Raw genomic sequence first — 14,170 nt, forward strand, 5'->3', positions numbered from 1 at the left:
GCCATTCTAACGTTAGCCCACTGTCATTTCCACCCCAATCCCACGTACGATGTCTGTGACTCAGCATGAGGGAACCAGAAAGGCTTGTGTGAGCGCCGCAGTAATGCTAGGCTTTTACTATGCATGCAATTGAAATGTCTGTGTGTGGGGACATTAACATAACCACCTAGCACATGACTGACATCTAAATGGTCCCTGGGGAGGACCCACAGTGGGACACTGTGGGGTAGTGATGGCCAACCTTATCTTTCTGCAGTGTTGTACCCCCAAACTACAAAACCCTGCTGGTCCCCAGAGTCTGAGATAAACCATGCGGGGGAGAGGGGTCTCCTGAGAGGATTTAATTGTGTAGGAGCTAAATCACCAGGCAGAGCCTGCATAAAACAAAACATTGGGATGACTAAGACAGTTCCTCCTCTGCGACACACTGATCCTGGGGCCCACCATCATCCTCACCCTGAGCTCCTTCCCAAATTTGTGTCTGCCCTCAAAAGGTGGGGAGGAAGTGTTCTCTTCAACCTACGTGCTCCCTCAGCACACACTGGCAAATGGGAAGGAGCGCAATGGAGAGGTCCAAGGCACGGTAACTCTTTCTAAAAGAAGGCTCTGGGGGACAGAGGCATGCAAATCTTTCTGTTTCTTTCTTTTCTTTTCTTTTCTTTTTGGTTTTTTTCGAGACAGGGTTTCTCTGTAGCTTTGGTGCCTATCCTGGAACTCACTCTGTAGACCAGGTTGGCCTCGAACTCACAGAGATCCACCTGCCTCTGCCTCCCAAGTGCTGGGATTAAAGGCATGCGCCACCACTGCCCGGCATTCTTTCTGTTTCAAAACACCAGGAAAGGCTGTCTCTTCCTGTCCTCCATCCTGTCGCAAGATCAGGGTGAAAAGGAGAACCCCATGCGGGAACTTCGTACCCACAAGCTCTGCCTCAGTATCTGTGTTGGGGTGAGCGGGGACAGGCTGACCCCGGCAGTCAAGGTGTTAGAGCAGCTCACAGGCCAGACACCTGTCTTTTCCAAAGCTAGGTGCACCATCAGGTTCTTCAGCATCAGGAGAAATGAAAAGATTGCTCTTCACTGCACTGTCTGTGGAGCCAAGGCAGAAGAAATTCTGGAGAAAGGCCTGAAGGTGCGGGAGTCTGAGTTATGGAAAAATAGCTTCTCAGATACTGGGAACTTCGGCTTTGGGATTCAAGAACACATTGACCTGGGCATCAAATATGACCCAAGCATTGGGATCTATGGCCTGGACTTCTATGTGATGCTGGGTAGGCCAGGTTTCAGCATCGCAGACAAGAAGCGCAGGACAGGCTGCACTGGGGCCAAACACAGAATCAGCAAAGAGGAAGCCATGCGCTGGTTCCAGCAGAAGTATGATGGGATCATCCTTCCTGGCAAATAAATTTTATCCAAAAGGCCAATAAAATTTTTCTCAGGAAAAAAAAACAACACCAGGAAAAGATGAATAAAGGTTTAGTGTCGTTTCAAATGCATGCATGAGTGCACAGAAAAGAAAGAACTGAGGGTCAACCATTTGGACGGTGTGTTAGTTTTGGGGTGTGTGTGTGTGTGTTTGCAGGGCACTTGTGTGCTGTAGGTTTATGTACATGTGGAGGCCTGGGGACATTGTGCATTTTGGTTTCTTGAGACAGGGCTTCTCACTGCTGCATCTTCCCATTGGGCTTGTGTGGCTATCCAGTTCGTCCCAGGGATTTTCCAGCTTCTCCTCCCCAGCACTGGGATTATAAGCATGTGCTCTTACACATGATTCTTTTTAATGTGGGTTCTGGGGATCACATACAAGTCCTGGTTCACACAGGCTTTAGAGGCTGAGCTGACTTCCCAACCAGCTCTGTGAGTTCTCTCTTACACACACAGCAACAACCTCTGAACAACTCAGCCTCTGAAGACGGCACGACTTCATTTGCTCCCAGGCCTGATGCTGTGCAGTGCAGTGTCACTGGCTGTCTTCCCCAAGGACGAATCTGTTCCCACAGCTTCTTTCTGATTCTGGAAGTCCCTCATATCCCTTCCAACACAGCCCTTCTTTCATCTTAAGGAGCAGCAACACTGCATCTCTGAGATACTTTTCTCCCCCATGCAGTGAATCATAGCATAACTGACCAGCAGCCATGATTTCGTCTGTAACCTTTCTTCTCCTTTGCCATGGAATCAGGGTGTAGATGTTCAACGGACTGTGGCCCCAGCTGCCAAAGAGGAAACTGAAAAGCTACTGATAGAAGTAGGCTAGGGTTTTTTTGTTTTATTTTGTTTGTTATTTGTTTGTTTGTTTCTTGCTAGATTGACACAGACCATCTCCTGGGGAAAGAGAACCGTCACTGAGAAAATTCCATCAGATTGGCCTGCAGACAAGTCTGGGTTGGGGGACATTTTCTTGATCAATGATTGATTGGTGGGGGGGTCAGTCCAGCCGATTGTGGATAATGCCACTCCTGGGCTGGTGGCCCTGGGAGGGGGGTAACCATGAGAGCAAGACAATAAGTGTCAGCGATCATGAGAGACACAGCAGGTGACATCTAGTGTCCAACAGGCCGACCTACCAGATGAGTGACTCTCTGATAGGGAGCCCCACCTGGAAAGGCCGTGGGGTCACTGGCTGTGAAAACCAGTTGCTCCTGTCTGTAATTTTTCTCATGAGTCACTTCATTTCTCCCCTGAGAACTTTATTTCTTCCTTAAGAATAGTTTTGGCTGTATTCCCACTGCTTATGTTGTTTATCTAAGGAAAATATTCCATCTACTGGGCACACATATTTCTGTGGGTGGTCAGGAAGATGACTTTTCATTTGGCTGTATAATTCTGATATATAGACTATATACATGTTTCATAAATGGATTTATTTGTCCCACACGGATTGTGGATACATAAATCTGTTTTGTCATTTTGCTCAGACTAACTGCACATAATTAGCTCACTTTCACCTCAAAGCAAGTTCAAACTAGACTAAAGGCTTTTTGTAAAGAGATTATAAGTTTAAAATCTTGAACTTGCACAAGGCCAGAGTCACAGATGTCTGGCCAGGCTGCTGTGCAGAGCACCCTAGGAAGGTCATGACAGTTCTTCACTTGCCAGTCTGGTAACAATGGATTTGTGTCTCAAAGTTGTCATTGGGCCCTGTTACCCACCCTGTCTGGTCATGCTCTTGTTCCTATGGGCTTGGCACCTTATATTGCCACGGCAATGACTCAGCTCCCTAACTTACCCTAGGAATGTGCTCTTGACCAATGAGAAACAACTTCTGCAATTTCTTTATTGCTTCAAAAAGAGTGTTTAGGGAAGAAGGAGGAGGAGGAGGAAGAGGAGAAGGAGGAGAAGGAGAAGAAGGAGAAGAAGGAGGGGGGGGAAGAAGAAGAAGAAGAAGAAGAAGAAGAAGAAGAAGAAGAAGAAGAAGAAGAAGAAGAAGAAGAAGAAGAAGAAGAAAGAAGAAGAAAGAAGAACAAGAATCAGCTAGGAAGAACCAGAGATAGGACAGGAGAATTAGGATAAGAGGCAGAACAATAAAGAAACTGATGTGGAAAAGTACATGGTGGAGAATTCATTTCACCCTCATGTTTTTCTAGGGTCCATGCTTGCCATAGTGCGCTCTCTGAACCCTGAGAGGGAATTGAGGTTGGTACTCAATATCCCTCACTGAGTAAGCAGCACTCTTCCGTGGCCTCTGCTTCGGTTCCTACCCTGATTCCACCAGGCACTGGGCACTCCCGGCAGTGATTTTTCTTGATCAGATTATCGGAAGTGGAAAGAAGCAGCTAAATGTGGGTGGCGCCCTCCAGTGGCTGCCGAAATACAAGGAGGCTGAAGAAGGCCTTGCCTGCTTGTCTTCGTTCTGGCAAGTTCATCTCGTCTGTACTACATTTCTGTGCCCACCTTCTTTCAGCGACCTTCCAATGTGGACTGAAGGCCAGAGGCTCTCCAGGGACCTTCCAGGCCCTCAGTGCCAGACTGGGACTGCTGAGGGCCCCACCTCATAGATGGAGCAGCTTCCTGACGCTCAGTGTTTGTAGCTACGGGTGGCTATGGCCGAATCCTTACGGAAGACAGTCTAATAAAGTCCCTGGTGATACACATTCATCCTGTCAGTTCAGTTCTTCTAGAGAACCCTCACTAATACATAGGGTTGACATCAGAAGCATAATGAGAAATTTCCTGCAGCAACTCAGTATTTCTAAACAAACAAAGTGCAAGAAATTAGAGAAAGTGGGAGGGGGTAAGAGATAATTAAGTAAATTATCCCATGAAACGGAAAAGGTGAAATAATGGAATAGAAATCTGGGCAAATAAAGCCAACTGGAGCCACCAAATTAATATCAAATAAAAATAACCTCAATATTCAATCAGATAAAAATTAAAAAAACAGAGTCTTGGGGAAATGAGGAGATCCTTATATGGCAAACACTTTACCCAATGAGCTATCTCTCTGAATCCTATAAGAGAGAAAGAGAGAGAGAGAGAGAGAGAGAGAGAGGAAGAAGAAGAAAAAGAAGAGAGGGAGAGGGGGGAGGGAAGAAGAGAGAGAGAGAGAGAGAGAGAGAGAGAGAGAGAGAGAGAGAGGTTCCCTGGTACTGTAAATCTGGTCAGGAACCCGCGGTGGGAGCTCCTGGGCCCGAGGGGTGAAGCTACTACTAATGGATGTAGTAGCAAACTGTTGTCTAGATTCCTATCTCTTACCTATAGATTAGCACAGCTCACAAACCTCATCAGAGAAGTTCCATTACATAACCGTGGCTAGTGCGGAAACTCACAACCGGTGGAAGTGCCGGGAATGAGTGTCTGCGGGGTGCTCAGCAACAAATAGGATGTCGAGATCATACTACCTCCCCAAAGCTCAGGAGCATTGTAAAAGACGGGGTGAAAGACTGTAGGAACCAGAGGGCAGGAGGTTAAATCTTTAACAAGCAGTAAATTTAACTTTGGTTAAGAAAATGAACCATGCCAGGTGGTGATGGCACACACCTTTAAACGCAGCACTCAGCGCTCAGGAAGCATAGGCAGGCAGATCTCTGTGAGTTCGAGGTCAGTCTAGTCTACAGAGCGAACTCCAGGACAGCCACAGGGCTGTCACACAGAGAAGCCTGTGGGTGGGGGGGGATGGGACGGGGAAGCATTAATGTGCTTTACCTATGTTTATAACCGGTGGATAACTCAGATAGCATACGTTTTCTGAATTTTAGATTTTCTTTTAAAATTACCTTATTAAATACTGGAAAGATGTCTTAGTGGTTAAGAGCACTGACTGCTCTTCCAGAGGACCCAGGTTCAATTTCCAGCACCCACACAGCCATTCACAACTGTCTGTAATTCCAGTCCCAGGGGACCTGCCAATCAAGGTAAAACACCAATACGCATTAAAAATTATCTCATTAAATTGTTCTCTCTAAATTTTGTAGTAATGATAATAATGTTAAGATTAAAGTATGTTGTAAAATGTTTTAAAATGAATATGGTTGTAATTAGGTTAAAATAATTTAAAGTTATAAAATCTTAAAGGTTAATTCACTACCCTAAGATGTAATTGTTTGATTTTCTACAACAGTATTTTCCTAAGTATTGATTCAATTTTAGTATCCTCTGTCTAAATGTATATTTAAAACCTGTTTAAATTTTAGTTTTTTATGTCTACCATTGAATAAAGCCTTTGCTGTTTGGATAGTCTTTATTTTCTTTAACCATAAAACAAAATTTGTTTGGAGATTTTGGAGAGTGATGTCTACTTAGGATATTCCTACTAAATTACATAGTGATTGTAAACTTGTTTTAATAAAAATTTAAATGTTTGTGAAACTGGGTCTATTAGATAAACAATGCATCATATTGTACCAGACTTAGATCTTTAGAAATTATTTTATTTTACATGTCAGGTTTTTTGCCGTCATGTATGTCTGTGTACCATGTCTGTGCCTGGTGCTTGTGGAGGCCACAAGAGGTTGCTGGATCCCCTGGAACTGGTGTTAGAGTTGTGAGCTGTCATATGGGTGCTGGGAATTGAACCTGGGTCCTCTGGGAAAGCATCCAATATTCTTAACCACTGAGTCATCTCTCCAGCCCCAAGACTTAACTTTGATAACTAAAATTCAAAATCAGTTACAGTCTTCCTCAAAGGATTAAAAACAAATGGACAAACAAACAACAACAAAATAAAAAAACCCCAGATGATTCTATTGAGAGAGAGAGAGAGAGAGACAGAGACAGAGAGAGAGAGAGAAGACATCACATCAAAGACTCCATTCTGATTAACGATCAGGACTGTATCCAAGTACTTCTAACTCACTTGGAGGCAGGAACTTTCTCCTGCCATCTGAGAGCACAGCCCCATATGGACATCGAAAATGCTAGATGTGCTGACCTTCAACACCACTGACAACTGAGTGCCCGAAGAACTAAATATTTCTCTTACTTTTTGCGTTTCTTAAATATTTTTGTAATTAGATTTTAAAAATTATTTATATCTAATATTCTACCTGGCATATTGCTAAATGATAAAATATTACTTGTCTTGATTTTAATGAAGCTACAAATAAAAATACTATCTCCTTTCACTTGTTGTTACTCTGCTTACCCTAAACCCCCAACTTACTCAAAACTAATGTTTGAAAGATTCAAGTTTTTTGTCTTTATAAATACATACATATATTCTCATTATTTAGTATAATTTAGATAAAACAAAAATAATCTAGCTTAAACTTTAACTCCATTTACTCCATCCGGAGATATACAAAGTAAAAGGGTTAACTCTTCTTAGCCAAAGAATACAAGAGACATCTATTTCTAATAACGACAGTCATGCTTTTGTTTGTTTGTTCGTTTGTTTGAGACAGGGTTTCTCTGTGTATCTTCAGCTGTCCTGAAACTCACTCTGTAGACCAGGCTGGCCTCGAACTCACAAAAATCTGCCTGCCTCTGCATCCCTGAGTGCTAGGATTAAAGAGTCACCACCACCTGACTATATTTTCCTAGACTTCGGGGGGAGGGGTTGTTTTGTTTTCTTTGTTGTTGTAGTTGTTTGTTTTGTTTTGTTTAGTTTTTCAAGACAGTGTTTCTCTGTGTAGCTTTGGAGCCTGTCTTGGAACTCGCTCTGTACACCAGGCTAGCCTCTAAATTCATAGAGGTCCACCCACCTCTGTCTCCTGAGTGCTGGGATTAAAGATGTGTGCCACCACCACTGAGCTTAAACCAGAAGCAAACTTTATTCCAGGAAAAAAATAAAAACTAACTAACTAAATAAATAAATAAATCTCCATGGGGCACAAAAAGCTTATCAGCTAGCTGAGACCACAGCCAGAGAAGGACTTGTAAGGCTGTGGCAATGGCCTGTTTCGGAACTCCCCTTTTTATAGCAGGAAGCAAGTACTAGGAATGAACAAAAGGTGGCGCACACCTTTAATCCCAGCACTTGGGAAGCAGAGGCAGAAGAGTTCTAGGCCAGCCTGGTCTACAAGAGCTAGTTCCAGGACAGGCTCCAAAGCTACAGAGAAACTCTGTCTCGAAAAAAAAAAAAAAACCAAAACCAAAAAACAAAAGTTAACTATCAGTTTTTGGTCATGAGTGGCCAGGGAGTTTTCTAAAAGCTGACCCTCAGTTTGCAGAGGGATGCTGGATGCTTCAACCTTGCAGACAGAGCTATGGTTTGTAGAGTAACCCACTGTTAACAGTTATCCTTAAGCTGCTGAGAAAGCTGCTGACAGCCTGCTCTCATTCTCCTAGGCTTACAACTTTGTATTTCTTTATTTCTACATTCTTATTTCTGGAATCTACATCTCTATATTCTTATTCTTGAACTCTTCAGAGATAAGACTACAGTGACTTATTCCAAAGTCCCATTTCTAATCATTTAAATATAAGAGTTCATAGAAAACAAAGAACTAGCAATATAGGGGTAACTATATAGTCAACCTTATTAAAATATGTAAATTTTGGCTATTTCAGAAATGCTTGTTTTATTTTGTATTCACTCCATTAGCCAATCTATTCTTTGGTTTTTGTTTTGTTAGCTCTGGCTATACTGGAACTCACTCTGTAAACCAGGCTGGCCTCTGACTCAGAGATCCACCTGCCTCTGCCTCCCCGAGTGCTGGGATTAAAGCCAGTGCCACTACCTCTGGCTCTATTCTTTGTTTTTGAGACTGAGTCTCTGTGTAGCCCTGGCTGTACTGGAACTCTCTAGGTAGACCAAACTGGCCTTGAATTCAGAGACCCACCTGCCTCAAGGCTGAGATTAAAGGCAGATAAAAGAGTAAAAACTTCAGCAGGTGGGAGAGCCTGCTGCCAAGGCCTATACCCAGCCCAGGATCCAAGATTCCTGCAAAGGCCGTGCAGATAGATGTCTGCAGTAGGCGCTACCACCTGCGGCCATACCGATGGCTGTGAGCTGTGCTGCCAACAGGAGGTCAAACTGATCTGAACGCCCTGCACAGTGACATCCAGGCTGTGCTCCCAAGGGCCATGTCGGGGTCTGAGGTCCTACTGCAGCAGGAGTCCGTGTTCTTGTGCTGTTACCAGAAACCATGAGGAGGCCCATGATCTGTGCTCCCATTGACTGTGAAGAGCAAGGAGGGTGCTTTTGCTGGGATATCTGTTGCAAGAGATTCCATGAAGACACTGGAGACACCGAATTCTGAGTGCCAGCGCCTTGAACTTCTGTTTAAAGTGAGTGACTCTTATCTAAGTTCTTCCTGAAGGTTTCCCGAGCCTTTGCAAAACTTAGTGTTTGAGAGGAGCTGGCGAACCAGGAGATCTCATGGCTGAGATCTGCTTAGGCAAATGGTTCCTTCAAACCACCCCAGCTAAGAGGCTTTGGTATGTGGAAATCGCTTGCTGAAGGTGTAAGTTATGTAACAATAAAAAGACTGTGAAGCAACTGTCAGCCAGTTTACCAGAAGCTGGCTCACTTGGCTGCTTTTGCTAAGCCTAAAATTAAAATTCATCTCGGAGTGACCTTTTCCTTCAACGGACCCACGCAAGACAGAACACCAACGGATCTCGATGACTGCGGATGCACAGTTGGAAGGGAGGGACACGGAAGGCTTCTGTGACAGCCCCGACCCCTTGCCCCAAATTAACAGCGTAGACAGGAAGCCACCGAAGAGGCTTCCTAAAAAGTAAGGCCGAGAAGCTGAAGAGTAGCTCTCCACAATTGATGGCTTCTGGCAATAGTGCAGGATGGGAAGAACCCAGCTCCATTTAAGGGGCAGGCCACTGAGAGTTGGAGCACGCTCCAGCGAGTGCACAGTGCCTTTGATTTTGTTTGTTCTGTTTATTTTTAGTTTTTAACTTCTTTGTCTTTATAGTGTCTTTATAATTGCCTATCTGTAATTATTCTCCGACCAGTAGCACCTTTTTTTTTATTTATTTATTTAACGCTAAGAGGGCGTAGCTAGGACCAACTCAGCCCTGTCTTTTGGCTCCGCCCAGTCCAACGTGGCAGAGGCACGTTCACTGCCTCTGAGACTGCCGGGTGGGAGCTATCCTCACCACCTCAACTCTGGAAGCGCCATGCAGCATATAAACCCTTTTTATCTGAGTAAAAGCTAAATCTGCCATGCAGCGCACTGTGAGGCCTGGAAATATCTGTGTATGGCGGTGGGAATCTGACATACTCTCCTGTCTGTGCATGCCTAGCAGACCCAATCCCACTGCCTGCCGGCAGGGAGTGCTAAACCATGGGCTTTCGGGGCTACTTTTGTCCTGACACATAAGCATCCGGACCCAAAGTGGGTGACAGGCATCAACCCCCCAAAAGAGCCAGAACTGTTTGTGTAACTAGCATGAACCAGGAAGTCTTCCCTTACAGAAACTGTGTAGTTCTAGCTACTAACTCTGAGTCAAGGAACCTCTTAAAGGAGCCGAGTCTCTGCTTGCCACCAGCAAGCAGAGCCTATCTAAAAATATGTGACTACTAACAAGCTCCAATTGACTCCCATTTCCTTGGGTCTAGAAGCCCTCCCCCCTTTTTTTTTCTTAAACTCTTTTTAGTTCTTATGTGGATTCACTCAGACAGTGGGCACCATACTGTTGGTGAAGGTTGCTCATTCATTCCTGGCCGCTCAGAACTGAAATAACCACACAGAAACTGTATTATTACAACATTGCTTGGCCTACTAGCTCACGCTTTTTATTGGCTAGCTCTTATATTCACCCATTTCTATTAATCTGTGTATTGCCACATGGTTGTGGCCTACTTGTAAGGTTCTATCCAGTGTCTGTTTCCTGCAGCAGCTGCTTGACTTCTCATTGACTCTGCCATCTTTCTCCCAGCATTCAGTTTAGTTCTCCCCCCTCCCCGCCTAGCTCTAGTCTGTTAAGCCACTGACCGAAACAGGTCTATTCGTTAACCAATACAAGCAACACATATACAGAAGGACTTCCCACACCAGCAGCATACTTCTGTAATTCCAACACTCGAGCGGTAAAAGACAGGAGGATACAAAGGTTTTACTGCCTGGTCAGTTTAACTGTCTCTGTGAGCTCCATGTTCAGTGAGACCCTGTCTCAGAAACTAAGGTGAATGCTGGATAGCGTTCATAGTGTGAGATGCTATGCAGACCACTGGAGGAAAAGTCATCAGTGGTCTTATCTATTGATGGGCCCTGCATGCTCCAACACTGACTGCCAGGCAAGATGCACCAGCAGCCACTAGTAGAGCAGTGGCATGGGCCCCATGTGCTCCAACAGGAAACCAGCCACTTTCTGGTTGTATCTGAGGCCTGCTCCACAGGAGGCAATCCACGCCTGGCAAGCTTGGTCAAGTCTGTGACAAGGGTAGTCATAGACCCTATGGGGTGAGCTATTACTACTGTTTGGCTAACTGTATAAATTGCCAGAGTGCCTTGTAAATATGGTTATATTATAGTTTAGTGCTGCTTTCAGTGGCGGCCAGAGCTTTTCGCAATGGGCAGTAGTAAATAGAAAGACTGATGACTGACCAATGCATTGAGAATGAGGGACTGTGGTGTTCTGAATGAGAACGGTCCCCCAAAAGCTCATATAGCATGGCCTTGCTGGAGGAAGTGTGTCACTGCGGGGTAGGCTTTGAGGTTTTAAAAGCCCATGTCAGGCCCTGTTTCTCTTCTTCCATTCTCTGCTTGCAAATCAGGATGTAGCTCTCAGCTCCGGCTCCAGCACCTACCTGAATGTCAAGTTCCCCACCAGGATGATGATGGATTCTGAAACTGTAAGCCCCTAATTAAATGCTTTATTTCATACGAGTCACAGCAACAGAACAGTAACTAAGACAGGGACTTTAAGTGCTTACTCCTAAATGGGACATCTATATCACACGTACACACTCTGCAAGGCTCGGGAAGCACTGAAGGATGGGAAGGAGTGCTGCGAAATGCTGTCTTGTGGACACGCCAGGGTTACCGCGCCACAGCAGCCAGAGTGCCTCGCACAAGATCATGGATGGGGGAGGGGCCGAGGAGGAGCTATTGGCAGTGGATGGCTGCCAGAGAAGAGTGCTCTTCTGTAGGTTGCCCACGCTTTTACCCACACTTATTTGCATACAAGCAGCACTAATGGAACCCAATGGGTTATACAAGAGGAGGCATTAAAATGGGAGGGAGATTTGTTGTAGAGGTCTGAAGAGAGCTGAGGGCTGATATGATTAAAATACATTTTATACATGTCTGACATTGTCAAGGTAAAATTTTTAAATATTAAAAAGTAAAGCGGAGAGCAATAAAAACACCCAGTGTTTTTATAATATACTCTCTGCCCCTCAGCACACATGTGCATTTCTGTATGCATACACACAGAGAGCAAGGCAGTGGGGGAGAATCAAATGCAAAATAAACTTACTGAAAGAACTAAGACTTGGGCGTGAAAACCATGAAACATTGTTGAAAAAGATTCTGTGAGACCCATTAAACAGACACCCACATTCACAAGAACTTAATATCATTAGGACAGCAATACTCTGCAGACTCATCTATGGATTTAATGCAACTCATATCAGTATAGTGTCTTTTGTGGAAACTGACAATCTGATTCTAAATTGTATTTAAATGAGACTCAGAACAAGCAAAACAGAACTGAAAAGCTGAAAGTCGGGTTTCCTCTTGTCCACACCTTCCTCCTGGGTATGTGTCCTAGGCTGCTTTTCTATTGCTTTAATAAGCACTCTGATCAAAAGTAATCCGGGGGTGGAAAGGGTTTATTTGGCTTACAGGTTCCGGTCCACCATCCAGGACAGCCGAGGCAGGAACTCAAAGCAGGAGCTGGAAGCAGACACGGCAGAGACTGTGCAGGCTCATTGCTCACCAGCTGGGCTTCCTGTCACGTGCGCAGTTTTCTTTCTTACATAATCCAGGGCTGTCTGCCCAGAGAGGCACCACTCACAGTGGGCTTGGCCTCCTCACATCAGTCGTGAATCAGGGCAATCCCTTGTGGAAATGCCCGCAGGTCGATCTGAAGGAGGCAATTCTTCAACTGGGTTTCCTCTTCCTAGATGACTTTAATTTACTACACACTGATACAAAACTAACCAGCACACTTCAGTAACCAAGATGTATGGTACTAGCACAGACATCTCCATCAGTGGGAGAGGATCAAGAGTTCAGAAATAAACCTGGAGACCCACAGTCAACTCCTTTTTGAAAAAGGAACCAATACAATTTGAAATGAAAGAATACCTTACGTAACTGGTACAACTAGATATACGCACATAAGAATGGAATAGGACTTTACCCCATCCACTATACAGTAAGTAACTCAAGACCTGAAGATATGGCTCAATGATAGAACACTTATCTAACATGTCCAATGCCTTGGGTTCAACACCCGGCACTGAAAAACAATTAACTCATGATAGATCAGAAGATGAAATATAATAGATAAAACTATAAAAACTTATAAGGTTTAAGGTTTATAAAACCTTAAACGTTGAGAGCTCAAGTTAGGCAACGCTCCTTAGAAAAGAACCTGAATGCAGCAAAAGACAGCACCTACCCTGCAGCAGGAGGACCTGTTTGAGCCTCAGAGCCTATATTAAAAAGCTGAGCATGGCAGTGCACGCTTATAACCCCAGTGTTGGGTGCCGGGCAGAAGCAGCTGAATCCCTGGGGCTGTCTAGCCTTGTGAGCTCCAGGTTCAGTGAGACAGCTGTCTCAAAAATAAAAGGCGGGGTGGCTGAGGAAAGACAACTGACATCAACTTCTGGCTTGTGCATGCATACATGTGCACGCGTGCGCGCTCACACACACACACACACACACACACACACACGTTCTTAAAAATTTAAAACAGGATAGCAGTCGCAGGGAGGAGAGAATTCTCACAGCTCTGGCATTTGGCAGTGTCTGCATCCCTCAGCATTTGGCAGCAGTAAACGGACAGCATGTAGCAGCCCCTGGTGTTGTAACTGCAGTCTCAGGAACTGTGTTGGCTACTTTCCCCATTGCTGGGACAAAATACCTTTAAACAAGTTAAGGAAGGGGTTTACTTCGGCTCCCAGGTTCAAGGGTACAGTCAGTCCTGGTGGCAGGACCAGGCGGCAGCTGTTCACATTGCTGCCACAGTCAAGAAGCAGAGGCCGAGCAATGCTGGTGCCCGGCTTTTTCCTTTGTATTTTAGTCCAAGATCCCAGCCAATATGATGGAGGCAAGTGTTTGGGGTGGGTCTTCCCACAATTCTCCCAATCTAGAAACTTCTTAGACAGACCCATGGATGTGTCCTCGGTGATTTTATAGTTTTGGTTGTGAGCCCAGTCTTTAACGGCTGAGCCATCTTTCCAGCCCTCCTAGGTGGGTTTAGATCCTCTCAAATTCATGATCAATACTAAGCATGCAGTACTGGCCTGTAGGGTCGGCTTGCATTGAATTACATGCACCAATTGTAGAGAATTGCAAATGAAGCGACCCACGTGGGAGGAGCTGCCCCCAAGTGTGGCTCCATCTGCTGTGGCCTGGATCTAACAGAGGGTGTGGTTGCCAATGGAGGGAGGGTCACTCACCCTTTGCTGGCTGGACCTTCCCTCCTGCCACCAGCCTTCTTTACCGATGCTGCAGATTCCTTTGCTGAGATCCAAACCAGCGTTTGCAGGCATCCATCCCTACGAACCAGCAGCTACCCAGGACCCTCCCACACAGTTTTAGCTCCAGACTGAGATGCTGAGGCACTGAGCCTCACGGACTGAGCGACCACCACCGAGTCCTCAG

The 14,170-nt window shown here is 45.1% G+C and overlaps 1 pseudogene; it reads left to right on the plus strand.

The window, feature by feature from the left end:
• Positions 1-870: 870 nt before the first annotated feature.
• On the plus strand, positions 871-1,442 carry LOC125405721 (large ribosomal subunit protein uL5 pseudogene; annotated as a pseudogene).
• The last annotated feature ends 12,728 nt before the right edge of the window (positions 1,443-14,170 follow it).

The sequence above is a fragment of the Myodes glareolus genome, chromosome 13 (assembly GCF_982192425.1).
Source record: "Myodes glareolus chromosome 13, mMyoGla1.1, whole genome shotgun sequence".
NCBI classification, from domain to species: domain Eukaryota; kingdom Metazoa; phylum Chordata; class Mammalia; order Rodentia; family Cricetidae; genus Myodes; species Myodes glareolus.